This window comes from Dipteris shenzhenensis, chromosome 1, assembly GCF_047967505.1.
Source record: "Dipteris shenzhenensis isolate YYH24624 ecotype China chromosome 1, Dip_SZ_1.0, whole genome shotgun sequence".
NCBI classification, from domain to species: domain Eukaryota; kingdom Viridiplantae; phylum Streptophyta; class Polypodiopsida; order Gleicheniales; family Dipteridaceae; genus Dipteris; species Dipteris shenzhenensis.
In genome coordinates this window covers 45,203,162-45,215,434 of record NC_141596.1, presented here as the reverse complement: position 1 = coordinate 45,215,434, position 12,273 = coordinate 45,203,162, and positions in this window count along the sequence as shown.

The window sequence follows — 12,273 nt, the reverse complement described above, 5'->3', positions numbered from 1 at the left end:
AAATTTGCTCTTCTTCAAATGTTTCCCCTCAAACTCTGTGGCGCGTCTAAAAGAGCATCTGTTTGTCCTGTGGTTCGCGTCTAAAACCGCGTTTAAAAGTGCATTTACAACCGCATCTAAAACCGCGTCTACTCTGTGTATACAGACACGCTTATAGACGCGCTATTAGATGCATCTATAGATGTGGCTTTTAAACCTGCTTTTAGCACGCTTTGCTTTTCTTGACACTACTTATACTTCACGCGGCTTGCTTGTTTTGTTATTAGTTGATCCACAGTTTCGACGCTTAAGAGGAGGGCACCTACACTTGCTTCCAAGCTTACACTCAAGAGGAAGGCACCCACACTTACTTCCAAGCTTAAAGGAGAGGAGGGCGAACAAGGAGGAGAAGCTACAACTTTGAAAAAAGAGAAGAACCTTCCATACCTCTATTCAAGGTAAGTCTTTTTGCAGTTGATCTTTTTTGGAAGTTTGCTCTCTTTGGATTTGTACTTTCTCGTATCCAACTCTCTTTAGATTTGTACTTCCTCCTATCCAAAAAATGCATGATATGGGTATCAGTGTCATGTTTGTGTGTCGGGCGCAATGTCCTTTTCTACTTTTTAGAAAAGAGCGTCTGTCGGAGCGCATCTATAGACGCGTCTTAGAGCACGTCTAAAACTGCGTCTATAGGCGCATCTAAATGCGCGTCTAGGCTATTTGTAGACATAGGCAGTCACGTCTATAGACGTGCTATTATACATGAAAATAGACACGTTAATTAGATGCGTCTATAGATGCGCTTCGACAGTAATCCGATTCTCTTTTCCCTTCCCCTTTCTTCACAGCTCATCAATAATATATTTTTTTTCTTTTTTCCAGTTCAACATGTGGCTAGGAAGTACTTCCGGCTCACCTGATTCTCGGGATTCTATTTGGAAGGACTTATATAACCTTTTAGGGCACCCTCCTAGTCCTGCGGAGTTATACGGGTATATGGCGGGTACTCTAAACACTCCCCAGGAGTCGGCACTACAGACTAAAAACCACCCCACACCTGTTGAGATCACCCCAGCGGAGTCAGCACAGCCGTCTTATGCCCCTTCTTATGCCCCTTCCCCCATGCCATCTTATGCCCCTTCCCCCATGCCAACTTATGCCCCTTCTATCATGCCGTCTTATGCCCCTTCCCCCATGCCGTCAGGAGGCCCTTTTGTCTTGCAGAGCCGTCCACGTACTCCTGTGCGGTCGAGACTGGGTTCTCCAGCTACGAGTGGTCAGCATAGTCCCATGCAGTCTCCAGCTACGAGTGGCTAGCGTACGAGCTTGACACGACACGGTAGCAGGCGTAGTAGCAGGGAGAGTGGTGGGCGATGCATGGCACAATGCTTTGGGAGGGGTGGCGGTAGGGACGATGATGATTCAGACGTGCCTCCGGGTGATGGTACGATATTCTATGACATCACTCAGACAGGAGGCATCTTGATGGATGCGCGGGGGAATGATATCATGGCCTTCATGCGCTCTGTAATTGCTAACAATTACAGAGATTGCTTTATCCACTTCAAAGACCAGCCAAAGAGGTTGGCTGATGAGACCATCATTGTTGTTCGCTCTGGGTATCCTAACCCCCCCAATTGCCAGTTCACAGAAAAATAGGCCAAGTCAAAGATTGTTACAATACTTGGCAATAAAAGATCTTCACTTAAGAGGTAGGCACTAGCGGAGCTTGCCAGGCTTGAGGGAGGTCAACCACCAAGGGGCCCGCCCCACACTCACAAGCATGAGTGGAAGAAAGTAGTGAAGTTAGCGAGGGAGGACCCCAGTCTGCAGCATGTGGAGGCATGAAGGATCCAGATGGAGGAATATGGAAGCATGCATTTTGGAGCAGGGGGTGTTGAATCATGGGAGGCCCAATTTGTAAGTATCAATCTCAAATTATATTGCTTATGTAGTTTATTCGGAGGTTGTTTCTTTGTACTAATCCCTCTTGCAGCTTGAGATTGTGGGTAGATACCCTACTCCTGTGGAGATAGCCTACCACCATCACCATCACAGAGGAGATACATGGAGGCACTTCTATGATGACGGGATGATTACTGAGGAGCAGTATACCCGAGCTACTGGAGCGGCCCCCGAGGTATTTGAAAGTAATTAAATAATGCCAAAATTATAAGTAAAGATTTGATTTTTCATACATTGATATATGTTGTCCCTTGTTTATAGGCCCGTGCACAAGACGACGAGAAAGACAAGGAAGGAGGTGCAGAAGGGAGCGCAGAAGGGAGCGTGGAAGGGAGCGAGGACTTCAAGAACATAGATTAGTCGTAGAAGTAGTGCTAGCTACTCTTTTTTGTACTTAAAGCCATTGGCTTGGCTTCGTTCCTCTTGTATATACACTCCTCTTATTTTTTGTACTTGAAGCCACATGATGTGGCTTAGCTTCCTTATTTTTTGTACTTGAAGCCACATGACGTGGCTTAGCTTCGTGCTATATGTATATACAAGCACTTCATGAGCTTTCAATTTTATTACGTTTTGGAGTTGTAATGTTTTATTAGGAATTGTAATTAAAATGCATTCTGTAAATTTTAAAAAAATAATAATAAAGCGCGTCTATGAGTGCGTCTATAAACACGTTTGTCTGTTCGACAAGCGTCTAATTTGGCGTTTATAAACGGGTTTATAAAAGCATCTATTTAGGCATCTAAATGTGCATCTATACACGCATGTATCTGTTATATAGACGTGCTGATAGATGCGGGTCTCCAGACGCGCAAATAGACACACCCGTAAGTTTTTTATTTAGTTCAGTAAATGCATCTGTGTGTGCATCTATGGGTGCTTTGTCTTGTTGTGATCACTGCTACTCCATCTGCAGAGCAATGTGTTGACAATCTTGATTTGCATCCTACACATACACAGGCCTCTAATGATAGTGTTGATATTTATGTTGATCTGCCTATTGATTTTGAACATGGTTCTACGCATGATTGTGTTGATGACTTTGAAACCATTGACCATGCAATCGTTGCTCATGAAGACCCTACTACTTATACAGAAGCTATCTCTTCTGCACAAAAGAGTCAATGGAAGCTGAATATGATTCTTTGATCTCTAAAGGTACATGGGTTCTTATTGGACAACCTCCTGGTCACACTCCTATCAAATATAAGTGGGTTTATAAAAGTAAAACTAAAGCTAATGGTTCTTTTGACAAGTTTAAAGCTCGTCTGGTTCCAAAAGGATAATCACAAATTGCAGGAGTTGATTATCATGATACTTTTTCACCCATTGTTCGTAGCACATTAAGTGTTCGGGTACTCTTGGCTTTTGCTACTCAATTTGATTTGGAGATTCATCAAATGGATGTGAAAACTACTTTTCTTAATGGAGATCTTAAAGAGGAGATTTATATGGAGCAACCAGAAGGGTTCATACTTCCCAGTAAGGACCATCTTGTTTTTCACCTTCATCATGCTCTTCTGGTCTAAAACAAGCTTCCCATACATGAAAATTGATCAGTTTCTAACATCTCAAGGTTTCAACTCTTGTTTCTCTGACCCCAACTTATATGCCAAATGTGATGGTGCTCTTTTTGTCATTCTTGCTCTTTATGTGGATGACACCGTACTTGTTTCCAACAATCTCGATTTCTTGCAACATGTCAAATAAATCTTATCCTTAGCATTTGATATGGTTGATCTTGGTCACATTCATTCATGTCTTGGTATTCAAGTTCAGTGATTTTGTCACAAGGGAATTCTGCTACTTTGACAAACAAAATTCATTCAAGATGCAGTTCAAAAGTTTGGCTTGACGAATGCTCACTTTGCAACCACTCCTTGTCTTGTGAGCTCTATCGAAAAATACTCGATTGACTCATGATGTTGAGGTTTCACATCAACCCTATGCCAATCTTGTTGGTTGCCTACAATTTGTCGGTTTGAACACTCGACCAGATATTCTTTCTACTGCCAATTTTCTAGGACAATATCTGGCTACTCCCTCAATGGAACATTGGTCTGCAGCAAAACGTGTTCTAAAGTATTTGAAAGGCACTTTTGATTTTGGATTAGTTTATCGACATCATACAAAATCATCTTCTATGATGTCTCTTGATCTTTTGGGATATACAGATGTAGACTGGGCAAGCTCTCACTTCTCTATGCGGTCTACAAGTGGTAATTGCTTCTTTATCAATGGTTGCTTGGTCTCTTGGGCAAGTAAGAAGCAACGTTGTGTTGTTGTTTCTACCACACAATTTGAGTATATAGCGACTTCTCTAGCAGCTCGAGAATTGGTTTGGCTACGACAATTGCTTGCAGATATTGGTCATCCTCCATCATCCAGTACTCCTCTCAGATGTGATAATCAAAGTTCCACAAGTCTGGCTAAAGACTATGTTCAGCACAACAAATCCAAACATATTGCTGTTCATTACCATTATGTCAAACATGAAGTGAAGAAAGGGATGATAATGATTGAACATTGTCCTACTTCTCAGATGATTGCAGATATTCTCACTAAAGGACTTAGTGAGGCACGCTTCACAGTGCTACGATCAGAACTTGGAGTTCTTGCAGCTTCTCTCTTCCAAGATTAACACACCTATGGGTGACCTTTTGTATATAAATGCACATTTGCATTACATACTTGTTCTCACTAAAGGACTTAGTAAGGCACGCTTCAAAGTGCTATGATCAGAACTTGGAGTTCTTACAGCTTCTCTCTTCTAAGATTAACACACCTATGGATGACCTTTTGTATATAAATGCACATTTGCATTACGTACTTGTAAATACTTGTATATAGGAGCTCGGGCTTTTCCCTTGTGCTCCCCAATGGCTTTTTCATCCGTAGCTAGAGACCTTTGTTTGAGTGGGGGTGTTAGAGCTACATATAGCTTGTCCTAACTTGAACTAGGTCTCACCTATATAAATGTAACTAGTGATCAATATGAATCAGTCTTTGGGAGTCTATTTGGTGTGTCTATCAACTCTTCTTCTTCTCTCTCAACAAAATTTAGATGAAGAGGAGACGCAACGCACGCCGGTCATATCCACAAAAACCAAGCGCGTCGGATCATTTTTGCAAGCACAGTCAATATTTAGGGATGAAGATCTTATCTAATTGATGACAAGTAGAGTCTCAATCTTGTCATTAAGAGTAAGATAGCCCAATCTCCATGCTTTTACATGATAATTATATACATTCTACAGATGAGAAAGTTGATTGGGAAAATCACTTGGACAAAAGGTTTTCTATCATATGAAAGAAATTTCTTCTTTCTATTAGGTCATCAGTGAAAACAAGAGTTTAGCACTTCAATACGTGTGGCTTCATGCTGCTATTGCAAAAGAAAAAGCCAAGGATGCTTCACATCTATTAAGCTAGTTTTTATTTAGCGCATCCTTTACTCACCAGCTTCTTATTTAGTGCATCAATTGTTGAGTCTTTGTGTAATTGCTTTGCTACTCAGGACTCATAGAACATCCTTCAACCAAAGAGCTCTGTCAATATCTATACTTGGACCTACCTCAAAAAACGTGATTGGTTTTAAGCAAGACGACCATGGTTAATTCCAAGATCACCAACCACTATGACATAGATCTATGTGTTGGAGCTTTTCTTTGCATATTGGTATAGAGATAAACCAAATTCCTTTGATGTTGTGGGAAATGCCATATCACGAAGCTTCTTATCATTAAGTCTAATTTATTATTGCTTTTTCTTTTGCTTCAAATATTGTTGATTCTACAAAAGTATGAACCTTTTCCATCCTCATGTCCTAGATAAAGTCCTCTCTAATTATACGTGTTGATCTTCCTATTCAAGCACTCTTCTACCAGTTTATTAACAGCAAGCAGCAAAAAAAAAAAAACCATAACTTTCTTACCTAAAATTGGAATATAGTAATCTAGCCAGTCAAAATAACCGACGCATACTCTTTGAACAAGCCATTGTGGGAGTTTTCATCCATCATGATGAGAGGTTGTTTTGCAATGCATCTTTTACAACTTTTGCATATCAGCTCGAAACCTAACGATCAAGTGGTCGAAATGATCAGAAAAGACGTTTTCGCTGAATGATCGCTTTGTCAAATTGACGAAAATCATGTTGCTTTCTTCTCACAGTCATGCTAGAGCATATCGAGGCTCCAATACCACGTTGGGAGGAAGAGAAAAAGGAGAGAGACGGACACAAGAGTTCATCCCAAGGAAGTGATTTTATTCATAGATCATAGGCATATATATAGTTGAGGACTAGGCTGAGTTAGGGCGAGCTATATATAGCTCTAACATTGACAAGTAGTGTCATCAGCAAGATAAACCAATTTCTTGTGAAGATGAGCATGACAATTATGTAACCATTGAGATTGATATGTCATATTACCAATAGCACCAGAATCAACAATAAAAGTGGAACGATCTCGAACAAGAGGTATGCTCTCTGGAGAGACATCAAACAGCAGATATGATTTTCCTCTTGATGTGTATGGGCATCAACAATAGGAGGATGCTAAGTAGCATATGCTTGATTACGTTCGTGATCATAATGCCTTCGTAATACCAAAAGGATGGATGATTGCCACATTAATAATCACAAGGAGGATCTTTGGATAAGTGAGGTTGCTTAGTGGTAACACCATGTTCCTAATCATAGTTGAGGACTAGGCTGATTTAGGGGAGCTATATATAGCTGTAACATTCTCCTTTTCTCTTTTCCTCTCTTTTCCCCCTCTCTTTTCACCTCTTTCTCTCTTTTTTACTCTCTTTTCCCCATTCTTTATTTTCCTCCTAGAACTCAGGGAACCAAGTCCAATCATATCTATTGGAAATCAAGTACCATCACATCCATTCTTTGATGAAATCCATTCGTATAGGGTTAAATTTGGCCCCAAATTCTATCAAGAATTTTAAATCCTAGAAATAGTGGACGAAGGAGTAATCCAAAAGAATACAAAAAAAAGATCTCCCACATCCGAAGTTCCATTGGCCATAGAGCACGGTAGGCCATACCCAACAATCACCCCTTATAGGCCTCTAATGATGGGGTCAGCATGCCACTTCCTAGAAGTCCTTTAGCCTAGCGTGGTAGGCCCCACCAACCACAAGTCACAATTGAAATTCCTATTCTCACATATTACATTTGTATAGCTGCTAAATACATGGAACCTTCCATCGAGAACACCAATATATAAAGTAGGGTCACTATATCCTCATGTTTCTCTTCATGGATGATTTTTTCAAGCTAGTTTCGTTAAGAAGATAAAATTTTATATTGGCTTCAAAAAATTTTATGCCCTAATAAAAATAAACATTTGAGAAATTCACCAATATTTGAAACTTTTATGCAAAAAAATCTAAATTTATGCTAGGATTTACATTTTTTACTTCAACTTCCAAAAGAATATATAAAATTATACTACACCCTATCAATATTGTAAAACTAAAAAAATAAGCTAGATAAACTTTCGCCTATATTTCATAATACTATGTATGCATAGCTTCGATAAACACATCCATGTTTCTCTAACTTCACAAATCTTAGTTACCAATGAGGCGATGGGGATCTTAGGACAAGTATTAGGAAGGGGGTCATTCATCCAATAATTACGGGAAGAGACCAAAACCATTCTGAAATTAAACCCATCATCATCTCCAAGTTAATCACCAAGTTATTAGGTGAAGGAGACTCAGCCTCCCATGTAGAGCATTTTGAATAGATTTGGAGAAATTTGGTGATATCAGAAATCCAAAAAAAGTGAATGATTTTGGCTTAAGCCTTGATGCACTACAAGGCATAGGCCATTTTCCGACGGAAATACCGACGCTTTTTACATTAAAAATTTTTTTTTTCACGGGCGCAAAGGTCGCTATAAAAGTCGTTAAAATCATCGGAAAAGGAGCGTCGCTATAAACCGTCGCTATATAGCGACGCTGTTAATCGTCGCTATATAGCGACGATGTAAACGTCGCTATATAGCGACGATAAAAACGTCGCTATATAGCGACTCTGTTAATCGTCGCTATATAGCGACACTGGTAAACGTCGCTATATAGCGACGATTAACAGAAGGTAAAAAAAATGGTTAGTGGGGCTAAACAGGGCTTCCTTTTGGCCCTGTTTAGCCCCACTAACCCTTTTTTTTTTTTTGTAATTACAAAAGAAAGTTTTTTATAACAAAATTTCCCTTGCTTGCAGGGTGATACAAAATTGTTCTTGTGAACGATGAGGAAGAAATGCATATACATATACAACTGTGTTTGAAACAAAATTACCCTGTGAAAGGGCGATACAAAATGGCTCTAACGAGCGGATATGAAAAATGCTACTACCACTACTAATCCGAATCCGAATCCGAATCGTCTTGTTGGGCTGTTCCCTGGTCCTCGGCACCTGCATCTTCTCCCTCGTCCCCGACACCTGCGTCTTCTCCTTCGTCATCGGCACCTGCGTCCGATCCTTGCCCCTGTTGATCGCTCGTCTCTGATGATGGGACGCTTGAGCTTTGACCCTGAGAGTGAACCATATAAATCGAAAATTAGATTGGAACTTAAATTAAAAAGTGAGATTACAAGCAGGAGTAAACTTATACCGTGCGAGCAGCCACCTCAGCCCAATCGATTGTCGCTCCCATTGCCTCTTGCTCAATGAACCACGGCTTGGTTCCTATCCGAAATGCACGCCGCGTCTCTGCATCTGTAGGAAGACGACCCATCGCAGCTTGCTGTGGATCCAATTTACGAGAGTTAGAGTTAGCTAAAGTGCATGTAATATGTAAGTAAAACAAATAGAACAATACATTAAATGGAAAGAAGTAAACTTACCACGGTTGCCTCGAACGCATACCGTCCGCCTGCACCAAAGTGCGAAGTACCTACGACATCCAGCCGTCTCTTCACAGCCCTCCTCTGACCCTCGAACATTTCAGGATGGTCCCTATGTTGCTTCTTGAAGTACTTCCAATCAGCTTTGTCTGCCCAGCTGGGTTTAGACAACCCCTTTGTAATGGAAGTACGCATGGTTGATCTGCGATGCTTTAGGACCAAACCCATGCGCTCGAGCATATAACTGTTATTAAACTCCACATTTGGCGGATTAGGATATCTTTGTTTTAACTCATCGATCACCGCCTGCTTCTTTTGGCCATCTTGATACCGCCAATCGATATTTATGCCGCTCTTGAAGTGATGACTCATCAACCGCCTCATGGCGGCCATCACTGCTTTGCCCTTTTTGTCTTCTATTATCTCTCCGGCAGATGTGATTTGATAGGAGAGATCCCCTGATGAGTAAGGGGGACTGACGGTAGCAGAGTCTGAAGGAGTGGAAGCTGCGCGACCGCTTCCGGATCGAGGAGTAGCTGTGGGAGTAGGAGAGGGAAAGGGACCTGACTGATACTGTGTCTCCGGACCAAGTGGAGACCTAAAGGAGCGTGAGTGTGCTGACTCGTCTACATCTCCTGAGTCAGCACAACATGAGCCGCCCATCCTACTCTTCCTTCCCTTGCGGGAGGCATGCGCAGGTGATGATCCCGCGGTCGAAGGGGCGCGAGGGGATGGCTGGGCTGTACGTCCACCCGTCGGTGTAGGGGAAGGAATTGCGGAGGTCCTCTGAGAGAGCAGAGAGAAGAATCTCGCTGCCTCCTCATCACTCATCTACGCTACAAACTCATCGGGAGTCCCAACAAAGCCATGCGCGGCTAGCAAAGGAGTCCCTTGAGGGGTAGTCGCAGTGCTACGTGGAAGAGGGGTCGGACCAGGGGTAGTCACAGTGCTAGGACCGAGAGGAGTCGGACCAGGGGTAGTCCTCGGGGTAGTCGCCTGAGAGGAATCAAAGTCCTCTGGAGCATATAGATCGTGAGCTCTCCTCCTGCGAGGCTGTCCGTACTCGTCCGATGAGCGACGTGATCCCATGTCTAACATAGACACAAACACGAAAACAGAAAACAAATAAACAAACATGAGCATTCTCATAGGCATAGGCATAGGCAAGAAGAAAGAAGAGGCAAAGGAAAGAAGAGGGAAAGGAAAGAGGGAAAGAAGAGGGAAAGATAAGAGGGAAAGAAGATGTAAAGGAAAGAAAAGAATGAGAACGAGGAAATAGAGAATGAGAGAAAGGGAAAGAGATGAGGGAAAATAGAGAATGAGAGAAGGGGGAAATGAGAGAAGGGGGAAATAGAGTGGGAAATAGAGAATGAGCTTATGCAGAAATAGAGAATGAGCTTATGCTTCTCTCATTCTCTATTTCCGCATAAGCTCACGCATAAGCATGAGCTTATGCGGAAACTTAAGCATAAGCTCATGCACATGCATGAGCATAAGCATGAGAAGGATGAGTTTCCGCATGCTTATGCTCATGCGGAAAAAGAGAAGGAGCTTATGCAGAAAAAGAGAAGAAGAGAAGCATCTCTCATTCTCTATTTCCGCATCAGCTCCTTCTCTTTTTCCGCATAAGCTTATGCTTATGCTCATGGGTGAGCATGAGCTTATGCTCATGTTTCCGCATATGCAAAAATAGAGGAGGAGAGAAGCATAAGCTTCTCTCATTCTCTATTTCCGCATATGCTCACGCAAAAGAGAAAGAGAAAGAGCTTATGCGGAAAAAGAGAAAGAGCTTATGCGGAAAAAGAGAATGAGATCCGCATATGCTTCTCTCATTCTCTATTTCCGCATAAGCTCTTGCGGAAACTTCCGCATAAGCTCATGCTCATGAATAAGCATAAGCTCATGCTTATGCTCATGCGGAAATAGAGAAGGAGCTTATGCAGAAAAAGAGAAGGAGCTTATGCGGAATAAGAGAAGGAGCTCATGCGGAAACTTGCGGAAACTTGCATGAGCATAAGCATTAGCTTATGCTTATGCTTATGCTTATGCTTGCGGAAACTTGCGCAAACTTGCGGAAACTTGCGCATAAGCTCTTGCGGAAACTTGCGCATAAGCTCATGACAAGCTCCTTCTCTCATTCCGCATAAGCTCCTTCTCTATTTCCGCATGAGCATAAGCATGAGCTTATGCTTATGCTTATGCATAAGCATAAGCATAAGCATAAGCATAAGCATAAGCTCATGCTTATGCTCATGCGGAAATAGAGAAGGAGCTTATGCGGAATGAGAGAAGGAGCTTATGCGGAAAAAGAGAATGAGAGAAGCATATGCTTCTCTCATTCTCTTTTTCTGCATAAGCTCTTGCGGAAACTTACGCATAAGCTCATGCTCATGAATGAGCATAAGCATGAGCTTATGCTTATGCTTATGCATAAGCATAAGCATAAGCTCATGCTTATGCTCATGTGGAAATAGAGAAGGAGCTTATGCGGAATGAGAGAAGGAGCTTATGCGGAAAAAGAGAATGAGAGAAGCATATGCTTCTCTCATTCTCTATTTCCGCATAAGCTCTTGCGGAAACTTCTGCATAAGCTCATGCTCATGAATGAGCATAAGCATGAGCTTATGCTTATGCTTATGCTTAAGCATAAGCATAAGCTCATGCTTATGCTCATGCGGAAATAGAGAAGGAGCTTATGCGGAATGAGAGAAGGAGCTTATGCGGAAAAAGAGAATGAGAGAAGCATATGCTTCTCTCATTCTCTATTTCCGCATAAGCTCTTGCGGAAACTTACGCATAAGCTCATGCTCATGAATGAGCATAAGCATGAGCTTATGCTTATGCTTATGCATAAGCATAAGCATAAGCATAAGCATAAGCTCATGCTTATGCTCATGCGGAAATAGAGAAGGAGCTTATGCGGAAAAAGAGAATGAGAGAAGCATATGCTTCTCTCATTCTCTATTTCCGCATAAGCTCTTGCGGAAACTTACGCATAAGCTCATGCTCATGAATGAGCATAAGCATGAGCTTATGCTTATGCTTATGCATAAGCATAAGCATAAGCATAAGCATAAGCTCATGCTTATGCTCATGCGGAAATAGAGAAGGAGCTTATGCGGAAAAAGAGAATGAGAGAAGCATAAGCTTCTCTCATTCTCTATTTCCGCATAAGCTTATGCGGAAACTCACGCATAAGCTCATGCTCTTGCTCATTCATGAGCATGAGCTTATGCTTATGCTTATGCTTAAGCATAAGCATAAGCATAAGCTCATGCTTATGCTCATGCGAAAATAGAGAAGGAGCTTATGCGGAATGAGAGAAGGAGCCTATGCGGAAACTTACGCATAAGCTCATGCTCATGAATGAGCATAAGCATAAGCATGAGCTTATGCTTATGCTTATGCATAAGCATAAGCATAAGCATAAGCATAAGCTTATGCTTATGCTCATGCGGAA